We start from the raw sequence: 18,410 nt of genomic DNA, 5'->3' as shown, positions 1-18,410 counted from the left end.
GTAATAGTTTGGTGACTTCCCATGCATAATGTTTGAGCACCAACTTTGCATCTCAAATCAAACAACAGAACATGCAAACAGTAGATGGAATATCATATGATTTTCCACATTGCAGTATATTTTCTGTAACCATGACAATATGTTCAATACTTAATATTTTTGCCAAATAATGAGTAACAAGAAAGTAAATGAACTGAAAACGTTTACTGATTATCCATTCTCTGAGTATTAAAATTAACAAACCACCTACTAGCAATTCCTAAGAGTTAATGTGTTTAGTGTATTGGAATAAAGCAATGTATGGAGACAAGGGTTGTCATCCACAGTCACAGATGGTTCCTCCGGGACATGGTTAAGGAACAGCCTCCACTTTTAGATAAATACATGTAACACATCAGTTAACTTGGCCATGCCATCTAGCCGTTCATTTAGTCTTGGTATTGACATTGTTCCCCAATCGCCACCATAATCTCCATGTCCAGCCATCTGCCCCAGTGTTCTGTGAGGTTCTGTGAGGTCAAACAAATTGGAAATTTCATGTAGGAAGAACACTGAAGCATGTCTAGTAAGTTAGTTGTGCAGGACTTATTTATTGATACTACAAACCGCCCTCCAAAAGTCATACAGTGTAGTATATGTGAGATATTAGCATTACCAACTCTGCATAATCTAGTGAGTGTTCAACGCCACCAGTGTAAAATGTTATATTGAGAGAATGTAAGTCTTGATTCTGTAGGATCTTTGTTATGGCTTTTCAAAATATTTCCTATTGTACACCAGATAATTGGCAATGGATTTCTTCTTCCCACCTTTCCTGGATGTCAATAGTGATTAGGCCATGTTATAACTTCTGGATGAGCACAGCATAGCATGGCGTGGCGTGGTTACCTGTCTATCATCGCCCCATTTAAAGAACAGTTCAGCTATGCAGGGAGGCTTTGCATATCTTGACTGCATTTTCCAAACAGCATTTGAATTGTACCAAAAATACCACATATGTGATTTGGCAGAGTATTTATGCATATTTACATAACATATGTTTCTTTATTAATGAAAAACACAGCATCAACATCTAAAAGGGAAGAATTGCATACTCCCCACAGATTGTTTATGCTCTCGATACCCTTTGAGTTCCATGCATCCCAAATGAAAATATGCCCTGCTATTGGCAGATTGCAGTTATCCCAGAAGGGAATTACCAGGTGTAAATATGAGTGTATCCAGTGATAATGTCACAGTGTAAATGGCTGCCAGGTGGCGACATTTCCCTAAAATGCACCCTCCAGACAAACACTTTCCCCAAATATTCTAGGATTGGAGGTAATAATATATAATTATACCCCTCCTAGAATATTTGGGGAAAGACATTTAGGAGTCAGCAAAAAAAAGTCACCTATCTGGCGACATTTTCACAGCGACATTATCACATAGTACCAATATGAGTCAACCTTAAGCAGAGAGTGTATTTCTTTACAACTATGTTTAATACTGTGTAATTGGATTGATGGGCCCTGCTAGCTTATCACCATACCATTGTGGTCTTGAAAAGATATTTTTTCAATGTAGAACCACTTCGGCCTATGCAGAATTTCAGAAATGCCTTGCTAATTAATATAGGATGAAAAGAGATGAAACGGTTTGTGAGGTAGTTTGTGGACATTAGTGGAGCAGTTTGTATAGGAAATTGACATTTTCACATCTAGAGAAAGTTCTACCACACAGGAAGGCCTTATAATTCTTAGAAATTAGTGACATCCAAGAAGAATCATGCCTTAGAGGCAGTGTGTTAAAAATATAATGTATCTTTTGGGACCCATAAGCCTGCAACTGGATCCAGTAGAATGACATCAAATGTTCTGCATATTAAGAAAACTGAAAGAACGCACTGTTGAAATATATTCCAGAGGAGCGTGTGTCTTGGCACTAACAAGATGTCTGCTTGACCCATTGGTCTTGAGGGCTCGTCCCAAAAAATTCTAATATGTTGTACCAGGTGTGGAATACGCATCCCCAGGTTGCATGAATAAGGGATAACTTAGTGTCTTTTCTGAAGTTTGGGTTTTACTTTTGACTTTCTCCCTTTGTGCAGCTTTTATGGATGGTGGATACCACAGAAGAGATGAAGCCCTGACTGGATGACCACAGATAGCATAAAGTGGGGTTCCGCATAGATGGCGACTGGTGACGAAGACAGGTGCATCGTGGTGACCAAAATGGAGGTCTGTGTGCTGACTGATTGCTGTTCGGGATAGTGCTAGCAGGGAGTTGTCTGAGGCACAACTCACCATGTATTATCTTATCTTATCTGAACTTATAAAGCGCAGTGTAAACGGGAGAGCATCATGGCGCTGAAGCTGCAAGGTAAGTGCAACCGTGGTACTGAAGAACTAAAAGAGAAGGTTTTCAAAGCCCGACGGAAAGGCAGATGATCCTCAATGGTACATAAAGAGAGAGGAAGAAGGTTCCAGGTCTTCACTGCCGCCACTGAAACGGCACGACCACTGACCCGAGCGACTCTGGCCCTGGGGAGCTGAATGATCTTCAAAGCTTGCAAGCGAAGAGACCTGCCGGGTTTGTAGTTGCAGAACTTCGCTTGAAGGAATTCTTCTCCGATTTTGTAAAAATCTTTGTGAACCAGACACAAAGATTTGAATTTGATGTGCTGCTCAACAGGGAGCCAGTGAAGTTGGTGCAAAAACGGAGTCATGTGAGCACCAAACAGAGGATGAAGAACTGCTCTAGCTGCCATATTCTGCAATATCTGAAGATGCTGGAGCAGATGCTGCGGGACAGCAAGATATAAGCAATTACAGTAATCAATGTTACTGGTAACCAGAGAGAATACCACAGGATCTCGGGGGGGTGTATGGGAGTACTTTTCGTGGAGTCCACAATTTAAAGTGTGCTTTCTGGCAGACAGAGGAAACCTGAGTGGTCATAGATAGTGAAGCCGAGATTTTAATGCCCAAGTCCTTCACTGAAGAAACAGGAAGGGGAAAGGGGCCAAGAGGCCAAGACTGTGGACATGTCAGACATGACAAGAGATGGTTGGCATCCCAATTGTGGGGACTGCAAGTGGTGTGTCCATTTGAAACTGCCTGCGTTGGCTCTCTCGGGTATGTCAAAGGACTACCTCACATCATCAAAACACACAGACCAGCAATGATCTATGCAGTGGGGGAGGGAATTCTGAGAGGTATGCCTTTGGAAACACCTGTGTTGTTTGTGTTGGGTATGTGGAATATCTAACTCAACTCATCAAAACATCTAGACCAGCAATGACCTCTCATGGGTGGCCATCTTGGAACTCTGTTTTGCAAAAATGGATGCCTATATTGGGTGTCGACAAAATACATTAAAATGCATTCCCACAACTCATGAGGGAATTTAGTCCTTCTTGCAGATACCTCACTCAGCTATGGTGTGGATGGATGGCATTATGTCATAACATGCTAATTATGTGTATCAACTTTGTATCTGTAGCACATCATGAATGGACATAAAATGCTGAAGGGGTGTTAAAGGCTATATCCCAGCCCTGTTTATCACCAATGGGGTCAATGTTGTGTTGGTTATCTTACACCCTGGGTTAAGAGTAATACTGCCAGTGGAGGTGGTTGTGCTTACTGCAATGTGTTTGGGTGTGTACTCAGAGTTTTCCCTGCATCCCTGTTGGACAATCCAACAGATCGACTGCCCTTTTCCTCAGAAGCACACTGGACTCAGATGCTGGGAGGTTGTATGGATGATTTTCGAGAAGGCTGAGGTTTAGTTTAGTTTAGTATAGTTCAGTTTATTTATTTATAAAGCGCACCAGACCCTGGGGCATCAGGGCGCAAAAGATATGAAGATGTTCAGCTTAGTTACAAGGTAGATAGATATACAAAGAATATATAGGGAGGTCAAATATGCTATAATATACAGGTATATACAAAAGTGATCAAGTGGTTTAGTTACAGGGTGCATATGTGCAGGATAAACATAGGAAATACAAGAATATCAGGCAAATTACAATATACATTTGCAGTTATGTACAGTGTGAGCTGGAGTGTTCGGGAAACACCTGAGACATTACAGTGTAAATTGCAAGAAATCAAGATAGCATAATGACTAAGTAAACTCAGAACATCCGGGGTGCAGTTCAGGTACATAGTAGTCTAATCAGAGGGCAGAGAACTGGGCGTTCAAGTGGGGCGTCAAGGGTGTTAAGTGGTGGTGGTCAGAGTGATTAGATTTCATTTACTCTTAGCCAGTTAGTTAGATTCTGTCTGAATTTAGAGAAGGGCTGAGGTTCTCTGATGCTAGGGGGTAGAGAGTTCCACAGTTGTGCCGCCTTAACTGGGAAGCTATGTCCTCCTATGATGGTTAAGAGTCTAAAACGCGGAACTTGGAGGCAGTTCATATTGGCTGTTCTTGTCGTTCTGGATGAGGTTTTTTTGCATAATCTGTCCTTGAGGTAGGGCGGTGCTTTATTGTTAAGGCACTTATGAGAGAGGGAGGCGATCTTGAGTTGGATTTTATCCAAAGTGGATAGCTATTTGTATTCTCTTCTTGTCGAGGAGATATCCTTGTTTCTATTAATCTTAAGAGCTGCTCTCAAGGCATTGTTCTGGAGACTCTGAATTTTATGGATGGTATGTTTATTCGCCCCAATGTAGAGTCCATTGCAGTAATCTAATTTGGAAAGTATGAGGGCCCTGGCGAGCGTGAGGCAGCTGTCTGTGGAAAGGAATTGTTTACTAGCTCTAATGAGTTTGCATGTGTATGCAGTGGAGGAGGCTAATGAGTTAACTTGTTTAGAAAAGTTCTGAGTAGCGTCTAGGTAAAAGCCTAGGGTCTTCACTTCTTTAGCTACTTTTATGTTATTGCCATCGATGGTGAAGTTGGCATAGTCAGGGCTGAGTTTGGATATATAAGTCGGGGTGCCTAGGATGATAAGCTCCGTATTGTCATCGTTCAGGAAGAGACCATGAGTGGCCATCCATGCCTGAACGATGCTGTAGATTCTATTCACTAAAGCCAGATCCTCGGCGTAATCTCCTGAAAGTGGAAGGAGGATCTGGGTATCGTCTGCATAGTTTGTGTAGGCGATGCCCCTAATGATCCATTTCGTCGAAGAGGAGTTTAGTGAATATATCATAGAGTGTTGGTGACACAGAGGATCCCTGTGGTACACCACAGTTTATAGGGATCGGGTCTGCTGAGGCCGATGGAAAGAAGACTCTCATAGTCCGATTGCTCAGAAAAGACTTGATCCACGTTATAGCCTCTTTAGAGAAATGGGCAGCAGAGTCTAGGTGTCTGCACAGGACTATGTGGTCGAGCAAGTCGAATACAGCCGATAGGCCTAGAAGGAGGAGTAGGGCTGCTTGTCCATTGTCTCTACATTCGTCTATTTGGGCTTTAAGATCTATTAAAGCCGTCTCAGTCCCGTGTTGCGGTCGGAACCCAGATTGACGGGTTCCGAGTAGGCAGTTAGATTCTAGGAAGTTCTGTATTTGCATATAGGCCACTTTGTCTAACATTTTCAGAAGAAATGGCACAGTCGTCATAGGCCTAAAGTTTGTGGGAATGGTCGGGCCTAGGGTTTGCTTTTTTAATAGTGGCAGTACCCAGGATTCTTTCAGATTATTCGGTACGGTGCCTGTGGTGAAGGAGGAATTGATGAGTTTAGTTATAAAGGGCGATAGTTCTATCGCAGCATCCTTAATAAGTTGTGCCGGGCATTGATCACCTTTGCAATTGGACGGTTTAAGTCCTAGTATGACCTTTTCCACCTCAATGGTCGATACTTTAGAGAAGCAAAAATGTGTTTCTTGTTTAGGAAGTGAGGGTAGAGCTGTGCTCAGAGGGATTTGGGGCATTAGTGAGGCTTTCTTGATGGCAATTTTAGTTTGTAAGTTAGCAACATTGTTCGTTAGGGCACGTTGGATGCTGGAACACCACTTTTTGTCCTTGGTATAGTTTTCTTGTGGTACAATAGGTGTTTCCAGTTCTTTCAAAATAGTGAACAATTCTTTGACACTAGATTTGGATTGAGAGATTCTGTTGTTGTAGGTTTCCTGTTTAGCTAATAGAATGCTTTTATTGTATTGGGAAGAGGCCTTCGATAGGTTGAGTTTATTTTCAGCTGATGGAGCGAGTCTCCAGACAGTTTCAAGTTTTCTTTTGAGTAGCTGTTACGACTGTTCTGTGTAACCGAACTGCCGCACACTTAGAGAAATCAATACCGGGAACAGCTATGGCTCAACCCGAAATCGGGACTTTCAATATGGAGGATCTGGAGACGGTAAGCCGCGCTCTAGTTGTTTTCACTCCTCACACCGCGGGACTAGCCCCGCCTCCAAGCTTCCGGAATGGTACTTCCGGCAACAGGATCCTCTGCACTACGCGTTGCTTCTCTACTCAGAGTCGCGCTGCGCATCGTAAGTTTTCGCTATCCTTCGCTAAACTTCCTACCTGAAGTAATTCCGCAGCTACCTCCCCGAGGATCATTCTTCTCTCACCTAACTTCTTTTCTTCTTACCCTTCCGTTTTCTTGGACTCATCAGAATTCAAAGTCTTCTCGAGCACAGCGGATAAACGGAAGTTCACCTACCTGTGTTTCCGACTGTCCTCTCCGGTAGTGTCTTTGTTTCTATCAAACTTTCGTTCATCAAGTCTCTCACTAGGATTCCCTCCTTGATCTAACGTTTCTATTTTATCCATATCAGCCTTTCAGTATCTTTGAGCCACAAGCCTTTCACCTGGCTCTGAACAATCTTTTCCTTGGGCTGTCACCATCCGGTCTAATACCAACCTTACCTCCGACTGACTAGAACTCCTCAGTAGAACATAGGCTTTTCAGGGTAAGATCCTTTCTCTTTCCCTACCACTTTACTTACTCCATTTGATATCTTACTCATCTAGATTCTATTCTTCTCTATCAGAAACCACCTTGACAAGATTCCGGAATTCAGCTCAACTAGTGTTTCCCCTCCACCACTCCACCAGCTGCTACAGGAATCCACGCTCTCTAGCAGCTCCTCACGGGGTTTTTCCCTTCGGGGTTTCCCCTGGGGATTTCACCTCAATCTAGCCTTGGGCTGGATTGGGGAGGAGTTTTCAGGTAATTCCCTCTAGCTTCTAGTTTCAAGAATCCCGATCACCACAGAGGTAAGTGTTATTCTCATTTGCCGAAAGATAATTTGTGGCAAGCAATCTTATTTGTATCAAGTTATTACAGTAAGCAACGCCCAGTTGACCTAGAATTCTCTTATCTTCGGCATTTGAGAAAGACGACTTCTGTGATGGATCAACAAATTCAGCAGCTCATAGCTGCAGTACAATCTCTGACTTCAGAGGAACAGAGTCTGAAACAAGAAAACGCCAATCTTCGACAGGCTCAGCATCAGTCTCAGCAACAAACTGCCCAGTTGGCTTCCCAACAGGCAGCAACTAGCAGGGTTCCGCATTGCTCAGAAGTTCCACCTGGTCCCTTACCAGGGGGTCAGTTTGATGGTAATCCACATAAGATAAAGGAATTCCTTGATGCTTGTTCAGTACAATTCGCCTTTAAGGCAGCCTTCTTCCCTACTGATCGTGACAAGGTAGGATATATGATTTCACAGATGGTGGGACCGGCCCTAGCCTGGGCTACTCCCTTGGTCACAACCAATAATGCCATATTAGATTCTCATTCTGCCTTCTGCAATAGCATAAGATCTATGTTCGGTAGGCAGGAGATTCGGATAGCAGCCCAGGAACAACTTCTAGACCTCAGACAGGGAAATCTGGACATTCTGACTTATATTACTAGATTTAAACAGATTGCTAGTGAATCTACTTGGTCGGATGATGCACAGGTTACGTTATTCCGTAGAGGCCTGTCTGAGGATCTCAAGGATGAGGTATCTAGGGTTCCACGTCCCACGTCATTAACAGAATTCATCGCTTTAGTAATGCAAGTGGACTACAGGATAAAAGAGAGGAACAGTGAAAGACGTAAAGGGAAACCCTCTACTCGTACATATCCCTCTACTCCTGTAACACACAGAGGAAACACTAATGAGGAACCTATGCAATTAGGATCAGCTAGTCGAGGACCTTTATCTCCTGAGGAAAGATCACGCAGACGGACTCAGGGATTGTGCATGTATTGTGGTTCAAATTCTCACACTGTTCAGGAGTGCCCTATTACTCCTCCGAGACGATCGGGAAACGCCAGTTCCCGGTCGTAGGAGGAACCGCGTTCCGGGATTCTAAAGTTTCTTTAGGTTCCTCTTTAAACATGCCAGTCTTACAAGGTAACCAGCATTCTCACACACTAATGTTTGTATTACATATTACCCTCTCATTTGACAATCAGAAGATGACAGAGATTCCGGCTTTAGTGGACAGTGGCGCTGCTGGTAATTTCATTGATGAAATTTGGGCTAAACAACATCATCTACCCTTGTTTCATAAAGGTGAAGCCATTCCTGTTGAAAGTGTAGATGGTAGCCCTTTAACATCCGGACCTATCATTAACCAAACCGGGTCTTTAATCATGTCAGTTCTTACTCACGAGGAAGTTATTACCTTAGATGTTATACGAACTGCTCATTACCCTATCATTTTAGGATTACCTTGGCTACGAATGCATAATCCTTACATAAATTGGACGGCAGGTTCTCTCTTCCTGGGATCAGAGTTCTGTCTCAATAATTGTTTGGGGAAAGATAACAGGACTGTTCATTCAAGACCAGAGGAAGACAGACAGGTCTCTATTGTGGGGTCTGTCATTGGCCTTCCTGCGGAGTATCATACATTTTCGGATGTTTTTTCCTCCTCAGAATATTCCTTGCTTCCCCCTCATCGCAGAGATGATTGTGTAATCGATCTTATTCCAGACCAACCGTTACCCTTCGGAAGGATGTATATTCTCTCTTCGTCTGAGAAGATTGCCCTAAGGGAATACTTAGATCTAAATCTAAAGAATGGACTTATAACTGAATCTACGTCTCCAGCGGCGGCTTCATTATTCTTTGTACCCAAGAAGAATTCTTCGGAACTCCGACCCTGCATAGACTTTAGAGGGTTGAACAAGATCACCATTCCAGACCGATACCCGATGCCTTTGATTCCAGATATTTTAGAGGCTGTTAAGGGAGCTCTCATTTATACAAAACTGGATTTAAAGGGAGCTTACCATCTAATCAGGATCAAGAAAGGAGATGAATGGAAGACCGCCTTTCGCACCCCTTTCGGTCATTTTCAATACCAAGTCATGCCATTCGGGTTGTCCAATGCCCCAGCTATTTTCCAGCGATTTATGGATCATCTTTTTTCGGATTTACTATTACACTCTGTTATCGTTTATCTAGACGATATTCTGATCTTTTCAAAAAACATTTCTGAACATCAGTTCCAGGTCCAAGAAGTTTTACACCGACTCCAGAACAATCACCTGTTTTGCAATCTGGAAAAATGCTCTTTTCATCAGCCCCAGGTGACTTACCTGGGTTATATTCTTTCGGCAAAAGGTATTGCAATGGATCCAGACAAGATAATGGCAGTTCAAAATTGGGCTAACCCTCGATCAATCAAGGAAATTCAACGTTTTGTTGGATTTTCTAATTTTTATCGTCGGTTTATCCCCAACTTCTCGGCTCTTACTCAGCCTTTAACCAACCTTCTAAAGAAAGGAGTTCCGTATGTCTGGAATGAGAAGACGCAAAAAGCTTTTGATACTTTGAAGAAGAGATTTACTTCGGCACCCATTCTCATGACTCCTGATCAATCTCGCCGTTTCATTCTCGAAACTGATGCTTCCCAATATGCCTTAGGAGCGGTTCTCCTTCAAGAGGATGACCAAGGTTTAGAACGCCCTATCGCATATCTATCGAAGACTCTCTCTCCGGCAGAATTAAACTACACCGTTCTTGAGAAAGAGTTATTGGCGATTAAGAGGGCTTTTGAGGAGTGGAGACATTTGCTGTTGGGAGCTCAGTTTCCTGTAGAGGTCCGTACAGACCATCAAAACCTAAGGATCCTCCAATACGCTCAGACATGCAACAGCCGACAGGCTAGATGGGCTCACTTTTTCTCCCCTTTCAGAATAATCTTTTCATTTATACCTGGGAGATGTAATTTACAAGCCGATGCCTTGTCACGTAAAGAGATCACTCTTCAATCTTCAGTCAAACCTGAACCGATTTTTCCTCGCTGTGTTCTAAATCTCAAAAAGAAATACAAACCAACGGATTTTTTAAAACGCCTGGAACACAGCTCTGTTCCCTCCATTTTGAAGAGCTTAACTAAGAAAGAGTTGAGTTTCTTGTCCAAAAAGGAAGGGTGTTTTTTCCATGGGAAACAGGTTTTTGTACCTACCAAGGCCTTACAGAAGGAAGTTCTAAATATGTGCCACGACTCTAAATCTGCAGGACATAGAGGTAATGCCAACACCCGTGAATTAGTCTCCCGATATTTTTGGTGGCCGTTAATGCGAAAAGACATTTTAACATACGTAAGATCTTGCCCGGTCTGCCTGCAAAATAAGAGTCCTAGACACTCACCTTTTGGAACTTTGGTCAGAATGCCAATACCCACTCGACCGTGGGAAATCATTTCAACAGACTTTATTGTGGATCTGCCCATTTCCGAAGGATGTTCAACTATAATGGTTGTAATTGATTCATTTACCAAACTGGCTCATTTTCTTCCCTTCTCTGGCCTCCCTTCGGCAGCTCAAATGGCACGAACTTTCATTTCCCGAATTTTTTCTCTTCATGGATTACCTGAGACTATCATCTCCGATAGAGGCTCTCAATACACATCAAAATACTGGAAACAGGTCTGTCAAATTTTGGGTATCACCCGGGCCTTGAGCTCAGGGTATCACCCACAGACCAACGGTCAAACTGAGAGATTAAATCAGACCTTGGAAGCATACTTACGAAGCTACATCTCAGCAGCCCACGACAACTGGTTTAGTCTACTACCAATCGCTGAATATGCCTATAACAATGCGTATCATTCAGCAATTAAGACCTCTCCTTTCTTTTGTTCTTATGGATTTCATCCTGCCTCTTTCCCGGACAAAAGATCTTTGGATGACAAATGTCCAGACGTGAAGTCTCTCTTGGAAGGGATACATCGGGGTCAACAGGTTGCCTCTCAGGCTCTTAAATCTACTCAGGAAAGAACAAAGAAGATGGCAGATCGCCTTAGATCTAAGGCACCCGTAATACGACCTGGAGATCTGGTTTGGTTATCTTCCCGTTTTCTACCCAGACACCTTAGGCCTTCCAAATTCTCTCCTAAATTCATGGGGCCTTTTCGGGTGATCTCGGCCATAGGGGCCGCAGCCTTCAAGCTGAAGTTACCCAAGACATGGACTCGGATACATCCAGTTTTTCACGTTTCTCAGCTGAAGCAAGACATTCGAAGTATTTTCCATCCCATGGTTTTTTCTCGTCCACCACCTATTCTACACCAGTCTGATGCGGAATACGAAGTTTCAGAGTTATGTGACTCTCGCTTTCACCGTGGGAAACTTCAGTATTTGGTAGACTGGAAGGGTTACGCCCCTTCAGACCGGACTTGGGAATCAAAATCCAGTATCCATGCTCCTAAACTAATCAAGAGTTTTCACAAGAGACATCCTGGTAAACCAGGGGATAATGACTTTAAGAGGGGGCATACTGTTACGACTGTTCTGTGTAACCGAACTGCCGCACACTTAGAGAAATCAATACCGGGAACAGCTATGGCTCAACCCGAAATCGGGACTTTCAATATGGAGGATCTGGAGATGGTAAGCCGCGCTCTAGTTGTTTTCACTCCTCACACCGCTGGACTAGCCCCGCCTCCAAGCTTCCGGAATGGTACTTCCGGCAACAGGATCCTCTGCACTACGCGTTGCTTCTCTACTCAGAGTCGCGCTGCGCATCGTAAGTTTTCGCTATCCTTCGCTAAACTTCCTACCTGAAGTAATTCCGCAGCTACCTCCCCGAGGATCATTCTTCTCTCACCTAACTTCTTTTCTTCTTACCCTTCCGTTTTCTTGGACTCATCAGAATTCAAAGTCTTCTCGAGCACAGCGGATAAACGGAAGTTCACCTACCTGTGTTTCCGACTGTCCTCTCCGGTAGTGTCTTTGTTTCTATCAAACTTTCGTTCATCAAGTCTCTCACTAGGATTCCCTCCTTGATCTAACGTTTCTATTTTATCCATATCAGCCTTTCAGTATCTTTGAGCCACAAGCCTTTCACCTGGCTCTGAACAATCTTTTCCTTGGGCTGTCACCATCCGGTCTAATACCAACCTTACCTCCGACTGACTAGAACTCCTCAGTAGAACATAGGCTTTTCAGGGTAAGATCCTTTCTCTTTCCCTACCACTTTACTTACTCCATTTGATATCTTACTCATCTAGATTCTATTCTTCTCTATCAGAAACCACCTTGACAAGATTCCGGAATTCAGCTCAACTAGTGTTTCCCCTCCACCACTCCACCAGCTGCTACAGGAATCCACGCTCTCTAGCAGCTCCTCACGGGGTTTTTCCCTTCGGGGTTTCCCCTGGGGATTTCACCTCAATCTAGCCTTGGGCTGGATTGGGGAGGAGTTTTCAGGTAATTCCCTCTAGCTTCTAGTTTCAAGAATCCCGATCACCACAGAGGTAAGTGTTATTCTCATTTGCCGAAAGATAATTTGTGGCAAGCAATCTTATTTGTATAAAGTTATTACAGTAGCCTAAGATTTTTTAAATGAGGAGTAAACCACGAATTAAGGCGTTTTTTGGGTTTGCTGTTCCTTAATTTAAGCGGAGCGATGTGGTCCAGGGCTGAGTTCACAGCTTCCTTATACTGTTCGACTAGGGAGTTTGGGTCCATGTTGTCTGGGACTGAGTTAAGTTTGGGTGTTATGAGGGGCATCAGTTTTTCAGCTGTTATGAGTTTTTTGTACCTCGTCTGCACAGGTGGGGCAAGCGAGGACTGGGCAATGGCCAGGTTTGTAGATAGTGTAAATAATATTAAATGGTGCTGAGTCCAAATCTGAGGGATAATATCCGTAATGTTAGCTTTGCAATTGTGCTCTACTAACCAGTCGAGTATCCGACCTTTGTTGTGCGTGGGTGAGCTGACTTTCTGGGCGAATCCCAACTCTTTCAAAGTCAAAGCAATAGCAGTAGAATCGATATCCTTAGTGTCATTATAGCCTAAATTAAAGTCTCCTAGCACTAGCGTTTGGGAGGTGTTTTTTAAAATATTAGACAGGGTCGTTGAAATATCTTCTGCAAAGGTTTCAATGGGACCTGGTGGTCTGTAGATAAGGACAATGTTTAGGGTTTGTGAGTTAGCGGTAGCGAGTTTAACCGTGAGGCATTCACAGGATTTCATGGGGGAAGTTGTTGCAATTCTCATGTCTAGGCTAATCTTAGCTATGATAGCTATTCCACCGCCTCGAGAGGTGTGTCTATCTGCTCGCAGGATCGTATAGTTGTCAGGAATTGCCAGCGATAAGGCTGGACCTGCTGCGTCATGTAACCAGGATTCTGAGATGGCTAGGAAGTCTAGGTTGTCTGTTAGTATGATATCAGATATTTCTGTTGCATGGGTGACTAGGGACCTAGCGTTTATGAGCGTTCCTTTGAGATTAGGTTTATGGGCCTCATTCCGAGTCGGGCGGTAAGGGTTAACGGTCACCGGTAACGAGACCGGTGCCGTTAAACCCTTACCGCCCTATTCCGAGTTCCCTTTGCGGGTTGGAACTTAACACCTGCTTTTTGCAGGCGTTAAAAAACCAACCCGCAAAGGGACCTTGGAGCTAATTACGGCACCGTAATTTACGGTGCCGTAATTAGCACCTTCCCCATTCCCATTGAGCCCTATGGGGCAAAAATGGGAATGGGAAAGGGCCCATGGTGAATGGGGAATTACCGACCCCGCCAACCTTGGAATGGGGCTGTAATTCCGCCATTCACCATGGCGGAGTTGGAGAGATAACGGCGTCAACCAAGGCACTAATAGCGCCTTGGTTAACGCCAGGGTCGGAATGAGGCTCTATGTCTTTCTGGAGTGGGCTAGGTGGTATTAGGTCTATCTTTGGTCATCTGTTTAGAAAGGATCAGTGCAGGTCTTTTGTGTTTGGGGTGATTCAAATTGGTTTCTACGGTTCCCTTCTGAGGTAGGTATTTTAATAGATTTAATTGTGCAATTTTTTTGGCTGGTAGCTCATGCAATTTGGATAGGTGAGCGCGTAGTCTTGCATTTCTTGGAGCTAATTACGGTGCCGTAATTAGCTCCAAGGTCCCTTTGCGGGTTGGTTTTTTAACGCCTGCAAAAAGCAGGTGTTAAGTTCCAACCCGCAAAGGGAACTCGGAATAGGGCGGTAAGGGTTTAACAGCACCGGTCTTGTTAGGAATTCGTTTTTTAGACAGCAGACTTTTCTTGTTTGATGACTTTCTGACTATGGACGAGCACCTCCATTATTTTTATTTGCAGGGAACACCCACATAGCAATAGGCAAAGTTAGGCCTTTTTTAATCATTTAATAAATAAACAAGTGGAAATGTCAATGAATTGTATGCCTCCTTATTCTAATGCCCAAAACTACTGATAGCAGTCACGCTGAAATGCTTGTCTTGAAGGCAGAATGTGTTTCCTTAGAAGACAGCGTGGAAGGTCAGGGAGATGGTGAGCAAACATTACCAGATCCAGGCAAGAGGGTTGAGCTAAAGGCAGAATGCATTGAATTAGAAGATGGCAACTACCTTAAAAAAACACGCCCATCATTGTTTGCTTCCAACAAGTGTGGCAAATTCTAGCAGTGGTTCAGAAGAAAAGTTCTGTAGATTGAGAAGACAATAAAGTCTACATTTCAGCAGATTTCTACAGGTCAAAAGTGGATGTCTTTAAAAAGTTAATTTTATTTTTATTTCATTTGGTATAATATACTTTTATCCACATGGCTAAGTATATACACGATAAAACATCACATATTAACATAAAAACAATAAAACATGATAAAACAGTAAAACAATTCAGGTTAGAGCTGTAAATGACTAGCCTGAGATTAAAATCAAGACCAAATCCTCTTCAGAGTCTGCATATCTAATTCCATGCTTCAATACAGCACATTGTTAGATAACATGTTTAAAATGTCCATACACTTCCAATAAAATTTGACTATAAAAATAATATAATTCATATCATCGCCTTTCATAAAGGTTTGCCAAACCATGGATGCATTATTACATTCATAAGGGTTGTCATATGATTTTAAAAAACTTGACCTAATCGCAGTTGAGCTTGGACATTCAACAAATACATGCACAAGAGTTTCCAGTTTAGATTCTCCACATAAGCGGCACCATCTCTCCTCTCAAGGAATGCCTAGTTTGCACCTCTAATAACAAGTGCATCGCAGACATTAAATTTCAATAGTAAATATTGACAAAAAATCTGGGGACAGTGGTAGGCCGTGACACAGGGGCGTTGCTAGGGGGGGGCTAAGGGGGCTATAGCCCCTGATCTTTTGGTTGTAGCCCCGGATAGAATCTCAGGAGCTACAGCCAAAAGACTAGCTAGCCCCCAGTCCCAACAGTTCCAACATCAGCATAGCCCCGGGTCTTTTCCAGACCTATCAACTCCCCTGCTGTGAGATAAGAGGGAATAGAATTGCGTTCCATTCTATAGTGGAGGTAACTCTCGCTATTTCTAACTGTTGCGAGTTGCATTGTATTTTGTTCTTGACTAGACTCTTTTAACGTAGCTTTCAGCCAGTATTTAAACATATAGCATGTACTTAGCAAATGCTTATTGTCAAAGCCGACCACCCATTTTTTATGGTTTCACATGATTTTGCCGAGAGTACCCATATTAAGACAGTAGTCAATCCTTTGGAATGCATGAATGAAGTTAACAGCAATAGTAGCGTTATCTAGGTGCCGCAATTTTTCAGGACTCATAATTGTTCTATACTAAAAACCTGCTACTGTACGGTTCAATTCAAATTCTAATAATAAGAATTCTACCGTTACACTATTGGGTAGCCGAAACAATCTTTGCCAAATCAGTGCTTTGAACTTTTTTAGCTCTGAAAGATAAGTATGGCCCCACATCTCCACACCAGATAGTAGCAATCGAGTTATTCTTGCTGTATATAGAAGCAAAATTGTATGCACCGAATATCCCACATTTCTGCCTATGAAAACGCTTATTGCATTACCACCTTCATGCATTTAGCCTTAGTTTCTGCCCAATGATGACACCAATTAAATTTTTCATCTGTACATACTCAAAGGTACTTTTAGACTTCTACTTGTTCCAGAGCTAACCCTTCATATGTCCACCATCTTTTGTTCGAGGTGATGTGTTTGCCTGAAAATACCATTATTTTACTTTTTGATATGTTGACTGTCAGACCATTTAAACTCGCATAGTCTCCCAGTGCATTAAGCAAGATTTGGAGTCCATTTGGTGTGTTGGTCTAATAGCAATAAATCGTCCGCACAAGCAAACCAATTTATAGTTTCGGATCCCACGTTTACTGGACATGTTTGTGGATGTGCCAAGTGGTAAAAAGTTAATTGCAGTGAGATCAGTGTTGTGCAAGAGGGACATCTGATATAGGGTCTTAGAGCCATTCAGAATGATAATCACAAAAAGATGGAAAGAAATGGAAATATGCCAACAACATTGAGCTCAGGATTTATTTTCAGGAACACTAAGGCGCAGTCATGTAAGTCTCCCAGCCATCAAAAGCATGAGGCTTGGCCAATACAAAACAGAGAAACAAAATGATTCCACTAGGAGAAGGTAGCACCAGCTTATGCCTAGGAGAAAGTTGATCATGACTGAGTCATGCTCTCTGGAAGCATGACCACCCAAACGAGACAGTAATGAGAAGTCCAGATTACCAATGAAAGAATATCTCCATCAATGTTTGGAGAATCAGAACTATGAATGAGATATCAGCAGGTGCTGGGAGAATACTTAAACTGTCATAAAATAAATGCCCTACAAACTGATTGAGTACTAACAAATGAGCCTTCTGGCATGGGTACACTACCCAGCTGTATTATTATTGTATTATATTAATTGGTTATTTATAATGTGCTTAATAACAGAGGTTTCTAAGTGCGGACCATTGTCTTGCTTCCAAGGCAAGTGTGTTGCCCCTGAGCTATCCTCCCGAGCTGTAGTTGACCCTAGGAACATGGATGAGAGCCTGGTAAAGGTATAAAGTTATGAATGAAAGGGGTCTTATTGTGTACAGATCCTGAGTTTGGGATTGATCTACTGGGGAATAAGAAAGAGAATTGCTCATGTCGATTGGTGTGCAAATGTAATACTTCAGTAACACTGATAAATCAAAAAGGGAGAATAAATCTGGTCATCCCTATTGCATCAGTCCCAGGTGAGGCTTAGGAGGCTAGAGGAAGGACAGAATGCACAACGGATTATGGTGAAAGGGTTAATCTTTGTGATTATGCTCTTGTTGTGCTGAATCAAAAGGAGTCATGTTACATCTGGTTGAGTTTTACATTGCAGGGCAATTCCAGTTGTCTCCATCTAGACTAACTTATTTAATGAGGCACAAGCAAAGAGGAACAGTGGAATTTGCAGAAGGCTTGGTCTGTCATACAAATGCACCCGGATACATGGAATTGGCTGGAACTACCCATGTAGGGAGAACAACAGTAATACAAATGATAGTAACTCCTATGCAAAATTAGATCTTCAGCATGCTACCCTTAAAGGTTCCAGGCATTTTGATGAAAAGGATAATGACAGGCATAAAATAGTGTGTTTGGGGGAGCTAATAACAAATACTGAAAATAAGAAAAATCTCTTTGCAAATCACTTTGGAGGGGTCATAGACTGCCCACCCTAGAGCTGTATTACTTGGCACAGCCCTCCCAACAGGCACTATCCTTTTCTGTTGAGAGAGGAAAGCCCATGTAGATTGTTCAAGAACAGGAAATAGCCGGAACGGGAGGATGATCAATGAGATATAACCCAGAAACGAATGTCATATCAACTGACAACATCTCGTGGGGAGAAGGTACATCTCTTCAAATTGTGCAGTAAACTGCATTAGAAGGCACTATATATATATATATATATATATATATATATATATATGATAATGGGAAAATAGGTACCAGCAAGGACACAGGCCTCATTACGATGCTGCCAGTCCGGAAAGAACGGTGACGGTAAAACTGCTGCCACTGTTGTTTCCGGACCGGCTGATTCAGAGTCCTGCAGGTGGGAGGTGTCACTCCCACCAGGTCTGACCTGGCGGGATTAACACCACCCGCCTGCAGGCGGACATGGAAACACTGGCTCTGTCACAGACAGAACCAGTGTTTCCATGGGAATAGGGATTTACAGAATTCCGCCTCTGGAATTACCGGGTCACAGGGTTGTAATGCCCAGG

The 18,410-nt window shown here is 42.9% G+C and overlaps 1 protein-coding gene and 1 pseudogene across 1 annotated transcript in view; one reads left to right on the top strand and one right to left on the bottom strand.

Moving 5' to 3' along the window:
• LOC138505044 (bax inhibitor 1-like) overlaps positions 1-2,803 on the top strand; it is a 156,857-nt pseudogene extending 154,054 nt beyond the window's left edge.
• The window catches only part of INSC (INSC spindle orientation adaptor protein), a 1,941,980-nt gene that overhangs the window by 1,799,503 nt on the left and 124,067 nt on the right, over positions 1-18,410 (bottom strand). The gene's annotated exons all lie outside the window — the stretch shown is intronic.

Source organism: Ambystoma mexicanum, chromosome 11 (assembly GCF_040938575.1).
Source record: "Ambystoma mexicanum isolate Mex_15411 chromosome 11, UKY_AmexF1_1, whole genome shotgun sequence".
NCBI lineage: Eukaryota > Metazoa > Chordata > Amphibia > Caudata > Ambystomatidae > Ambystoma > Ambystoma mexicanum.
This window is presented reverse-complemented; position numbering and strand designations above follow the sequence as displayed.